Here is a 12,061-nt window from a genome sequence, read left to right on the forward strand (position 1 = left end):
TATATGCAACTTAACTTTAAATAAATATAACAATTAACTAATTCACATTAACAAAAGTGATATAATTATTCATCCTCCACGACCTATATTTAACTTATAAAGATAAACGAAATTAGTAAGTATAATAAGTACAAGACTCTAAACCTTAAAATTACTTGTTTACCCTAAATAATTCTCTTTTTGAGCATGAATACTTCATGAAGCTCCATTGTCAGTTTCACCATACCGAGCTTTTTTCTAGTTGGCTTAATCAAATCCAACTTAAACTTAAGCGTCTTCCTACTTTTGCATTGAATATTTAAAGAATAACTTAATCAGACTTTTATCTTTTTTAAGAATTAACAAGCACTCAAGATGAACATAACAATTCTAGAGAGATCATAGCTTGAACTTGAAAATAGAAATAATAATAATTGATTCTAGAATGATGAAGATAAACATACAAACACAAACTGATTTAGCCATTCACAGAAATACCTAAGATCAAACACCCACCTTAATTGAAATGGAACAAAAAATTGAAATTCGTCAAACATCTACTTCTTCGTTCATAAAAATATTTCTCATTAATCAAGTTCTTGTTAAGTACTTAGAGAAAATGACATTGAGCACAAATTTTATTCTCTGATAAAAACATATTGTAAAGATTACTCCAATACATGAAATAGCTAGTTTAGAGTTTTACTTAACAACATTTCTTTTCTTACTGTAACTGACAAAAACTAATAAAAGGTATGTACTATAAATACCTAAAGATCAGATCTATTACATACATCAGATAGAAATAATCACACATTTCTTATAAAAGAAAAACTATTGTACAAAGGCAATCTCAAGAAAGAAAAGAAGTTCTTCCCGTGGATGTACGCATCCTTTCTAAACCACGTACTTGTGTGTGTTCTTTATCTTCTTCCTTTCATCTTTTGAACTGTGCATGTTGTTCTTCGTCTCTAAAAAAACAATCCTCATTATTAAAGAAGAACTCTATAACTAATTGAGAGAAAATCGAGAGAGAAAAGAAAGTTTTACCTAAAAATAAATTTCTTTTCCCAAGTACAATAATCTGATCAGCTGAAGAGAGAATTTTAGCCCTACACGTATGTGGAAATTAGGTTTTCTATGTGGCTCATGTAGAACCAAGCTTTTCACCTAACAAAAGACTTCAGCTAAACATCGTACTTGGGCTTTTCCTTCAAGATTCAGTTCGTGGGCCTATAGAAATAGAGAAATAGGCCCAAAAAAATTTGTATCAGAGGTTGAAGACAATCAAGTTAATCTTTCTTGAAGCATCAAGGTTTTCAAGAAAACACTTCTTGGTGTTCTAAGTCTAGTTTTCAGATTAGCAATGGTTGTTGCACGATTCAAAATAGAGAAGTTTAATGGGAAGGGTGACTTCGGCTTGTGAAAAGCCAAAATTAAGGCAATTCTTGGAAAACAGAAAGCTCATAAAGCCCTCTTAGATCCATTTACTCTGCCACCTATGATAATAACTCAAGAAAGGGAAGATATAGAACTTAAAGCTTTTAGAACCTAGAACCTTAGTCCTCAACCTCAGTGACAACACTTTGAAACAGGTAATCAACCAAGACACAACTTAAAAGATGTGGACTAAGTTTGAAGGTCTTTTTGCCATAAGAGATCTTCCTAATAAGATGTTTTTAAGAGAGAAATTCTTCACATTCAAGATGGATTCTGCTAAAACACTATCTGGCAATTTGGATGAGTTTACGAAGATAGTTTATGAGTTCAGAAGCCTTGGTGAAAAGATTGGTGATGAAAATGAAGTCTTTGTTTTGTTGAAATCTCTACCCAAAGCCTATAAGAAGTAAAAAATGCATTGAAATATGGCAGGGAGTCAATCACCACTAATGCCATTATCTCAGAATTGAGAACTAGGGAGTTGGTAAAGGAGTAATAAAACGTGCAACGAAAAAATTTAGAATCAATAAGCACTTAAACTATATTTAATTTGAGTTATAAACATTCTACTCATGAAGTTTTCAAAAGAGGGTTTGAACATGACAATACCTTTGTAGTTCTCTTCAAATTTCAACAAAATCTCTACAAGTTTGAGCTGGATTCTTCAGATAGACCACCAACAAGATCTTCTCAACTATGCTCAAGAAGGAATGTGTGGTGGGAACACTCTAATGAAGCTAAATTGAAGATGAACTAGTGAAGGTGTAGTAGGGTTTCAGTTTTATAACAACTTGGATAAAGAACTCAGTCTTTTTTCAAATCCCATGCATGAAGCTTCATTATATAGCTTGATTTCATGCATTAGAAGATGGTTGCATGTAGGACAGCTCCTACTTTATATTAATTGAAGAACTCATTGTGGATTTTGATGATAAAACACCCTGAATGAAGTTTACTGGATTTCTCCAATTTTAGCGAAAAATCCACTAGCTCAAAAACAATTTCAAAAATAGTTTTTTTTTTCCATTTAGATAAAACTATTTTATTGAAATTTTAGTTTTTTATAATTAATTTAAATAAAACTAATTTAATTAATTTAATATCTTAATATTAAAGTAATAAAACATCAATTCCACCAATATGATTCAAAATCAATATTTAAATCATAATTTAAATATTAATTGATTCTCCAATCTCATTTTAATTTCGATTAAATTAACCGATTTTAATCTACCATATACAATCAATTGAAAAACCCTAAAAATGAATTTGAACATTTCAAATTCATAACCCTAAATTCAAAATTCATTCAGTCAATTACTCAATTCATTATTCCAATTTATAAGCTAGTAGAGGGACCTATTGGACATACACGTCATGAGCTCCAAAGATTTGTAATCAATTGGTTAAACTCTTTAAATCGAATTAATTACTTTTCGTTAATCATCAAGACATACTAATATAGCTCGATAGTTGCACTCTCCTCATTGTAGATGTATTTATGTCCATGTAAACCATAATCAGTAAATCGATCATTCACAGGTCATTCGTATTTAAAGTTGGATCAAAATTACCATTTTACCCCTATAAATACTTTTTATTCATTAAGCTCCCACTGACCCTCTAATGAACAATTGATTCATAATACTACTTAATGAACCATGTCCCTTTATATCATGAGAAGGCGGGACCCCGATTGTTTAAGACCTAGAATTAGCATTTAAGAGAACAACCTATCTGCTAACCCTAAAACGGGTAGGAGTGAATTCTATTTCGTAGGGCTATGTCCCCAGCTATCTATCCGGTCTTATCCCCAAAATGGAGGCTTATTGAGCAGTGTTGTTGGATTACTCTAACCCATGCAGATCAAAGGACAATCTCCAATAAACAGGAGTTCATAGCTAGCTTAGTATTAAGATCGAGTTATCCTAAGCTACTTTAGTATGAAATAGTCAGTTTTAACAGTAAACTGTCGTTATAAAGAAAAGTGACTATTTCGTGGTCTAGTCTTTATGTAAACTCATTGCAAAGGATGCCCCCACTCATATGTCTCTACATGAATACTCTGTGGATTACATCATTTGTATTACCTATACAAAATAGGCCACATCCAATAGTGTTACTAGGATGAGATACCTAATTTCATCCATATACTTATAAACCATTTAGGCTATATACTATTAACTTGATCCTGTTTACGTCACTACATAGAGTTAAAGTATTCACACTATAGCCATGGATATGTTTATTGGATTTTCATAATAGAATGCAACATCAATATCGAATAAGATAATCGATAATATTTTATTGATAAATATAATGTTTAACATGAATTTTACGAACTGTGAGTTCTAGGACATTTCCAACAATCTCCCACTTGGACTAAAACTCCAGTGAGAATAAATATATACAATACAATGTTGAGAAACATAGAGGGAAAATACAATAAACTAAGGCATCACTAATACCATAGATATTCTCCTACTTTCTCTAGATTACGTTGCTCGGAGTCCTAGTCCAACTAGGTGCAAACACTTTAGCCAAGAGGGCCTTCGTAGATGGATCAACAAGGCTGTGTTTAGAGGCTATCTTCGTGACGATCACGTCTCCTCGGTGTACTGTCTTTTTGATGTTATATTTTTCACATTTGTGATTCATTGGTGAAGGAACTCTTATTCAAAAGTACGTACGAGCGAAAGTGGATCATTCCAATTCATTGTAACAGAATTACTACACATACATTCAAACATACTAATATACATTCATAATGTTAAAGAGATCAAGAGATCATATTAGTTGATGTGATGGCAACTTTATACCATTAATATGATGGAAACAATATATAAATGGCATATGAATGCAAAGTTTGTATCAGTAAACGATACTATATTATTTATTGTGTCCCACCGAATTTGAAATTTTTTTTATTATGATCTTACAAAAACATATGTTTAAATTTGTAATATGTATATTTATAAATTATTTTGACTTTGAATTTTGAATATTAAAATTTTCAAATATTTCAATATGTAAACTTATATATTAATTTAATTTTGAATTGATATTTTTTATGTGTAATATTTCTATATGTTATTAATTTTGAACATTTAATTATAATTTTTAGTAGACTTGAAATTAGTAAGAATTTTGTAATAAATTTTGTTTATTAAATATGTATTTGCTCCCTTTTAATATTTATGTCACATTTATACAGAACAATATAATTTAGTTGAACATCAATTGATATCATTTAATGTGAACTATTCAAATATTATGTGCATTGCACGTGTTTTATAGGAAGAAAATAAATACTTGAATATGTATCAAATTAAGTCTTTTAAAAGTTTGTGATAATTGTCTTTTAATTTTTTTTTATTTTTATTTGAACGATTTGATTATCTCTTAATTTCAAATTTTAATTTAAATAAAAAAAACTATTTTCAAAATTTCAGGATAACCCTCTTTTATTTTTTGATAATGGGTATCTTTTATTTTGATTTAGAACCAAAAAAAAAAAAAAAAAAAGATATCCTCTTAATTTTAAACTTTAATTTAGATAAAAATATTTTATCCATTTTTTTTTAATTATGATAATCATCTCTTAGTTTAAAAAATATTTATTCATTATTTATTTTCCTAATTTCATGATAATCCTCTATGAATTAAAGAAAAAACAAAATTTTTGTCTTCTAATTTCAAACTTTATTTTAAACTAAAATATATTTTTTTAATATTATTTATTTTCGATTAGACATGTACCAATTTTTAGAACAATTTTAATAAGTAAATACAAAAATAACTTGAATAAGTAATAAATAATTCAAATGATTTTTAATTGCATTTTGTGCATTTAGGCACCGTAGTTAATTGGATTAGGTTGAGTATCTATTTCTGGAGATACTATCGAATATGACCCGCTTTATGATTGTTATAAATGTTGTAAAGTGTCATAAATGATGTGCTCAGTTCGTTCATGTAGAGACATGGGAGCGAGAGTGTTACACACTATGAGATTGTGTAAGTCAGATCACGAAATAATCACGGTTACGTATTAACACCATTTACTGTTAACACTTATTAATATCACTTCTCGATGACTTAGATAACTTGAACTGAATCCTGAGCTGTCTATGGACTCCTGCTTATTCGCGATTGTCCATTGATTTTCATAGGTGAGAGTAAGCCCAGCATCGCTAACCAATATGTCTCTATTTTAGGGACAAGACCAAGTAGATTGTTGGGGACATAGAATTTGCAAGATGGAATTCACTCCTACCTATTTTAGGGATAGTAGAAATGTTGTTCCCTTAAGGGTTGATCCCAGGTCTTGAACAAGGGGCCCCATCCTCTCATTGGTCTGAATGGGAATGGATTTAGTGATTATGATCCTAAATCAATTGTTCGTTAGAGGGACAATGGCACTTAAGGAGAAAAGATGTAACTCAAGTGTATTTCGCTATTTGACCTAGTTGAGGTTACGAACAACCTGTGAAGGATCAACTTCTTGATGACGGTTATATCAAACGAACACATAATATATCTACAGTGAGAGGAGTGCAACTATAGGCTATAGTGGACAGTTCTGTTAATTAACGAATATTGATTAACTAGGTTAAAGAGTTTGACCGGTTAGTCTCAGATTATTGGAACCCGTGATCTGTATGTCCATCGGATCTTCTTGCTAGCTCAATACGGACAAAATTGAAGAACTAGGTGAAGTAAGAATTTAAAATGTCCAAATTCGGGTTTTAAGGAAAATTTTATTTATATGAGATATAATTTACAATTATATAATTAATTTATTAATTAATTATTTTTTAGAGTATACTTGACCATTAGCATGAAAGTATTTTTTAAACTTGATTAATGTGATTAATTAAAGCTAGGTGTCTTAAACAATTTAATATATGATATTAAATTTGTTTATTTTTATTTAATTGAAATTGTTTTGATTAAATAATTTCCAATTTTTAAAATTTTTTTTTCATTTTTTTTTTATTATAAAATTAGTGAGTGGAAAAATCCTTGGATTGTCCCACTGACTAAGTGGACTTTGGAGTGACATTTCCCAAGCTTGATACCTAGAGATTACATGCTAATGGAGTTCGAATTGGAAGACATGTGAAATGAGATTTTGCATGTGTTTTCTCTACAAAAGGCTTTTTGAAATTTTAAAAAACTAATGCTTCCTTGACAATTAACTTAAATTCTTTCACCAAACTTTCTTTACTATCCTACTTAATATAGTGAAATTCCCAAACTTTCTTTACTAACATAATTGTCCAACAACCGTGTTCTTCAACCTGAGAATAGCGAGATTTACCGTTGGTGGTATCGATCAAGCTCGGTGGAGTCTTCAAACGTTGTATTCTCTAACCCTTTGCATGCTTATTCTTCTTTTTAATACAATTAGAATGTTGCTGATTTCATCACTTCCGCTGTGCATGCATTCTTTATGTTCCATCAAATGGTATCAGTGCATGCTTATAACGTTCTATTGCATTTTTGTGGGTGTTATTCATGCAATGAATGTTCACCAAAGTGGATACATTATGGTTTTGGCATTAGTTTTCAAAAGGGTTCGAGTGGTTTTTGGCTGGTTCGAATTGGTTTAAAGTGTTTGAAGCCGGTTCGAGGGAGCTGCTTACAGTTTTATGTAATAGTTTAGTTGTTTGTTTGCTTTTAATTGCAAAACCAATCCACTTTAGTATTGTTTATTTATTATGCATGTTACATATAATATTTTTTGATTATGTGTGCATAAAGTATGCCATATAGTTTTCTAAAAAATCCCCCGTAGGATAAACATGTGTCATGCATTTGTTATATGTTATAAGTGTTATAATGTATATAGTATGCATGCTAGGTTTTAATATAAGTGTTATATTAAAGCATGTTTGTTTAAGGAAGCATGTTTGTTTAAGGAAGCATGTTATAGATGAATTTTCTAGGGTTATAAATGTGATAAAATAACCTAGACTTTTAAAACCTGTAACAAAGATAAGATGCATGCTCACCTAGGGTTAATAGTACACTTTAATCGCCTTTCTAAGAGTTAGAATAGGTCGATTACTTGTAAAACAAGAGTTGTTTACTTACCTGGGGATATCTTGTCTAAGGTTGGGGGTACTTAAGTTGACAGTTTACAGAACACCTCTTACCTTAAGATCAAACGGGCATCTAAGTAAATAACCCTTGTTTTATGAGCATGCATGAGTGGTGTATGGTAATAAAATTGGTTTATCACCTAGACATCATAGGTTAATCCCAATATAAGAGTTATACTAGAAAAAATCACCTAGACTTAGGTTGTTAAATGTTATCCGGTTAATAACCAAGTAAATACCCAATCTTTTATAAAATAGAACACTTCAGTGGGAGACGAATAGTATATAAGATATATTATTTCTAGCTCTCACATCCCTAAGAGTTCACTCCGTGAGATCCATGCTCGGCTTCAGTTGCTATTAGCGGCAACCTCCCTTCGAAAAGTGTTTACATAGGTCAATAGCAAGTTGAATAGGGAAAGTAGAGCATAGTAAGTGGGTGAAGGATGTATGGCAACACGTCCTACAGTCTCTTCCATTAAGTGACACCGTGAGATTCCTATGTTGCACTTGCTTGTTGGCTTTATGCGACCATTTGCTAGTCGTTTAACGATGACTATCCCTTTGGAGGGTTGTAACATACGATTCGAAACACCGTGAGCTCCAAAAATGGATAGGGTTGCTTAGGTCCATTTTCAAACAATTGTTTCTCCTTTAGGGGCTTGTTTGATTCTGATCTCTGCAATTTGAAAGTGGCGGGTACACACTTGCAACACTTACTAAGTGTTAGTAAGGTTCTTGACCAAATAAACGGTAGCTAAGTACTATAAGGATAAGAGTTATTCTGGTATTAGTATGTAGTGAAGAATGTTTTGATTCAATGAAAGAGTAGTCAACTGCCCTTTGGTGGGGGCTATTCTGACTTACTGAAGTATCGTAGTAAAATAATAATGAGAATGGGTACATTGTTTTTGCAAATAAATTGGATTAAAAAGAGTTGAAAGCAATTCTCTAATAAATTTGTTTACTTTTTCAGCAATGTCATCATTCATTATACAACTACTAGCTTCTGAAAAACTTAACAACAATAATTACGAAACTTGGAAATCAAATATCAACATGATACTAGTAATAGATGATCCCCGATTCGCTTTAATGGAGGAGTGTCCTCCATCCCTAATCTCAATGGAAATCAAATAGTTCGGGATGTGTATGACAATGGGTCAAAACTAGTTCCTAGAGGCAACTTGAAGAAGATGAGATTACTCTCCGGGTTGGATCAGAGGAGTGTATCTCAGTAAAAGCAGTGGGAGTTGTTAAGTTAAATTTTGGAAATAGATATCTGCATTTAGAAAATGTTCTTTATGTACCTTATTGTAAAATAAATTTGATATCTATTTCCTGTTTGTTTGTAGATTTATACAAAGTAAATTTTTTCTTAATGAAGCGTTCATTACAAAAAGATGTATACAAATCTGTTAGAAAGTAACTTCTATAAGTTAAAACCACATAAAGTTGAAGATGTATATAACACAGAAATGTTTAAAATAGTTGAAACTCAAAGAAAAAGGCAACACATTTCACAGAGTACCTATCTTTGGCACTTGAGACTTGGCCATATTAATCTCAATAGGATTGAGAGACTAGCTAAAAGTGATCTTCTATACAAGTTAGAAGATGTCTCTTTACCGCCTTGTGAGTCATGTCTCGAAGGAAAAATGACAAAAAGATCTTTTTTCTGGAAAAGGTCTTGAGCCAAAAAATCCTTACAGCTCATGCATTTGGACCTCTGTGGACAGATGAGTGTTAAAGCACGGGGTGGTTATGAATATTTCATTAGCTTTATAGATAATTATTCAAGGTACGATTACATTTACCTAATTCATTTTAAGTCTGAAGCTCTTGAAAAGTTCAAAGAATTTAAGACCAAGGTTGAGAACCTGTGAAACCCGAATCTCAATTTTTCTACTTAAGTAGGTAATTAAGGGAATTAACTAAGTATAAGTTAAATCCTATGTTAAAGATAAGGAAAATTTCTATGTGTTGAAAAGGTTTTCTTTGAGTAGCTTGAAGTTAAGCCTTGACTAGTGAAAATTTGACTAAGTATGAAGTCAAAAAGAAACCATGCGTGTGGTGTTAGGAAACATTAAAGGCATGAGATGAGGCTGAGTTAGTAAAGGTTTGAAGAAGTTAACATTGAAGCCAAGGGCAACCATGCGTAGAGATTGTGAGGTTGGACGCATGTTGGCCAAAGTGTTGGCAAGAGGCATTGCCAAAAGTTGCTCATGTGTTGAAGCTGCATGAGGGAGAGCGAGAGAAGCTTGAGCGCAAGGCGTTGGGCGGACGATCGTATAGCAACGTGGGCGGCACTGAGTGATGCGCTAGACGATAGGCGTCAATGCTACATGATGAAGTTAAACGATAGACGCAGGAGCTATGTGATAGGCTATGTGCTAGATGTTGAGTGTTATTGAAATCGTTAACAGCGAGAGATACGCAATAGCGAGATCATTGAGAACGAGAGATCATTAAACGATTAAGCTATGCGATGGGGCATAAGTGTTATGCGATAAGACGCAGGAACTAGATGATTGGCAATAGCGAGAGGACTGAGTGATGAACGACAACGAGAGGGATAGATGTTAAGAGACATCGAGAGATTCATTAGACAATGAAGTTGTGCAATGAAGTGCAAGAGTTACATGATGGACTAACAAGGGCCAAGTGCTTAGGCAATGCAGAGGCTTGCGTTACATAAGGCTGATGAGCTCACCCGGACAAATGGCTATATCAAAAGGTGGTTAAGCTTGAGTTAGTAGAAGCTGGACGAATAGAGTTTCATACAAAGAAGTCTTATGCATGAGGAAGACAACTCAAGTAGGTGAATGGCAAGGGAGTAGGTGGTGGCAAAGCATGGTGGAAACACTCCAAAGTAGGAGGTATCTTGCATTGAAGTTAGTAAAGATGAGAAGGATTGGTTCCTTTGGCCTATAAATCCCATCACAAGGTGTTTCTTCAGTTCATAACTCGAAATCCTATACAAAGAACAATAGGAAGAGTGTTAGAGGGTAGATTTGGAGGAGATTATGCATTGATCATAAAGGGCATGTGTTGGTAGCAAGACCATGCGTTGATCATGAAGTTTCAAGAGGAATAGATGTTGTCGGACAGTGAGGTCTGGAAGTAGCATCAACTTGGGACGAAGAGTCTCCCATAATACTCATGCGTTTTGAGTGATTCGAAATATACCTAAAAGCTTTGAGAGTCTAGTTTTTAGGGTAGGGCTACCAGAGAAGAATCTCCAAGGAATTAGGCTAGAGAGTGAGAAAACGACAGAAGGGTCGAGCTGTCAGGTAAGCTTGGGCCAGTCTTGATGTTTTGAGGATTCTAGCCAAACCACGAAGACTTCAGAGCTAAGATTTCAAAACATGTATGTAGAAGGAAGTATCTCGAGATAAGGCTTAGTATCTCGAAATAAGGCTTGTAACTGTGAGTAATCTAAGCTTGAATTTGAATATGGAATTTAGGGTTCAAAAACGAGCCGAGAAAACCAAGGAACATCTCAGAGAAAGGTTCCTATCTTACCAATGTGAGTGGTACTTTCCTTTAAGTCTTAAGCATGTCTATTAGAGTAAATTGTATATGCTATGAATGAGTAATTAGTATGAGAATGAGATTATGTGTTCGGGATGGTCAGGAGGTCAATAGACCTAGTTCTTGAGCCCTCAGTGGAACCTCACGGGATGGTCAGGGGACCGAGAGGTCTAGTTCCTGAGCCTGTGGAAGGAACCTTGTATGGGATTGTCAGAGGGTTGGCAGGCTCAACTTCTAAGCCCATAAGCGGGGAGCTACGTGCACATAAAAAACAAAGGGAACACAAGAGAGTAAACGTTTATGATTAGTATCAGTTGACTATGTACTGTGAGTGTAGGTAGAGTTTGAGATCAAACTCATTCAAGGTTGAGGTTTGAGTATTAACCTCGTATTGGTGATATGCTTGTATTATTTATTAGTTGAAATAGACTCTAGAAGTTTCTTGCTACTCACTGAGCTTCATGAAGCTCATTCTTTTCGTTCATGTTTTTCTTCCCAGGTAGCGAAAGGTGAGGAGTTTTAGGGTGCTGCTAAGGTCAAGGTTTTCCACAGCCACAATCACACTTCTGGGTTTTAGAATTGTTATTGTAAACTTTGTAGTAAAACTGAGATTTGTATAAACATTGTACTGGTTGTAATAAAATGAGTTGCTTACATCCTTGGTTTAAAGTTTGCTTAGAGTAAAGATGTTCAGATGGGCAGTAGGTATCAGAAAAAGGTGGTATTTGCGGTCCTTCACACCTCCTCTCAAACTCAGGAGGCGGGCTCAGGGTGTGGTGTGACAAAACCAATTAGGTAAATCTATGAAGACACTTCGATCAGATCGAAGTGGGGAGTATTTGGACATGAAATTCAAGGACTATATGATGGAACACGAGATTCAGTCAAAAATCTTTACACAGTCACTCTTCTAGGTTTTAGAATTGTTATTGTACTCTTTGTAAGACTGAGAGTTGTATAATCGTTGTACTGGTTGTAATAAAATGAGTTATTATTTACAT

The 12,061-nt window shown here is 33.3% G+C and overlaps 1 long non-coding RNA gene across 1 annotated transcript; it reads right to left on the bottom strand.

Annotated features, from left to right (window-relative positions):
• Positions 1-589: 589 nt before the first annotated feature.
• Positions 590-1,119, bottom strand: LOC150037395 (uncharacterized). The gene is made up of 2 exons (XR_016528657.1): positions 1,030-1,119; positions 590-950 (listed from the first exon to the last, which is right to left on the bottom strand). It is a non-coding gene; the product is annotated as an uncharacterized LOC150037395 (long non-coding RNA).
• Positions 1,120-12,061: the final 10,942 nt, after the last annotated feature.

This window comes from Benincasa hispida, chromosome 3, assembly GCF_027475165.1.
Source record: "Benincasa hispida cultivar pf3 chromosome 3, pf3_genome.v1.1, whole genome shotgun sequence".
Classification (NCBI taxonomy): Eukaryota; Viridiplantae; Streptophyta; class Magnoliopsida; order Cucurbitales; family Cucurbitaceae; genus Benincasa; species Benincasa hispida.